This window comes from Balaenoptera ricei, chromosome 20 (genome assembly GCF_028023285.1).
Source record: "Balaenoptera ricei isolate mBalRic1 chromosome 20, mBalRic1.hap2, whole genome shotgun sequence".
NCBI classification, from domain to species: Eukaryota; Metazoa; Chordata; class Mammalia; order Artiodactyla; family Balaenopteridae; genus Balaenoptera; species Balaenoptera ricei.
In genome coordinates, this window is record NC_082658.1 from 51,262,806 (window position 1) to 51,264,016 (window position 1,211).

The window sequence follows — 1,211 nt, forward strand, 5'->3', positions numbered from 1 at the left end:
GGCAATTTATTCATTCAAGGGAGTCTTTTTGATGTTTCAGCAGAAAGGTTAGCATGTTTGGGGAATAATCCAAAGCCCAGCCATTTCCAAAAAGTTGTTCCTGAAGTTTCTTTATGGCTTCTAGTGCTTAGTACCTTTGGGGCAGGAGGAAACCGGGCCCATCCATCCTTGTGTAATTCTCATGGGAGGATTTTCTATTTCCACTCTTCCTCCTCAAGTCTTTTGCACCCCAAGGCCCAGTGCAACCCCCTGAATGTTTTGTTTTTGTTTTTTTTTGGCAGCGCGGTTTGTGGGATCTTAGTTCCCCGACCAGGGATCAAACCTGGGCCCACAGCAGTGAAAGTGCTGAGTCCTAACCACTGGACCACCAGGGAATTCCCAACCCCCTCAATTTTTTAATATGCTGAGCTAGTGACATTCCCTAATGAGGCTGTCTCCCAACCCCCACCATTCACCCCAACAAAACTCTACATGTATACACAACCCTAAGAGCTATGAAGATCAATTCCCTGACCCTCCAAAACATAAAAATAATAAGATGAAGGAGGAAAGGGTGTGAAGCCATAGTACAAGTATACCAGATCCCAAATGTCCTAACCCTGTAGGCCTGACTTCTCAAATTATGCAAGTTATCTTGGAGAGCTTTTCACCTATTATAGTTAAAACAAGACCAAAGGGAGAAAGCTGAGAGATGAAGAGGGAAAGACAGAAGACTAGTACACCCAGGGACACAGTACAACAGTACACGACGTTCATTTCACAAATATTTACTGTGTGCCTAACATGTGCCAGACACTGGGCTATCTTCATAGCCAAGGCCAGGGGAACTTTGGTAAGCCAGAGTGGGGTAAAAGATCACAGAGCTGAACTCAATTCCACAGCGATACCTGGAAAAGGTAAAGCTTTGCTCTCTCCCACCATGCTGGATGTAGCACGAGATCAGAGGACTATATAAAGATCTGTAAGGGTACTGATATACTCTTTTCACTGAAGTCTTCATCCACCTTCCTCTACTCCTGGTGAGTTGTCAAAGGACCTCTCCTGAACCTATGAAACAGATACAGTCAAGTTCAGCCTTCCCATTCACCTACTTCCTCTTCATTGGCTCACACGATGTCAGAACTGGAAGAGTTTCAATCACCTAGACCCATCTCCCAAGAGGTGTTTTATCCAAGGTCACAAAGCTGCTGAGCGTTAGCTGGGATGAGAAG

The 1,211-nt window shown here is 45.1% G+C and overlaps 1 non-coding gene across 1 annotated transcript; it reads right to left on the reverse strand.

Moving 5' to 3' along the window:
* Nucleotides 1-301: 301 nt before the first annotated feature.
* TRNAE-UUC (transfer RNA glutamic acid (anticodon UUC)) lies at nt 302-374 on the reverse strand. The gene has a single exon. It is a non-coding gene; the product is annotated as a tRNA-Glu (tRNA).
* Between the last annotated feature and the right edge of the window lie 837 nt (nt 375-1,211).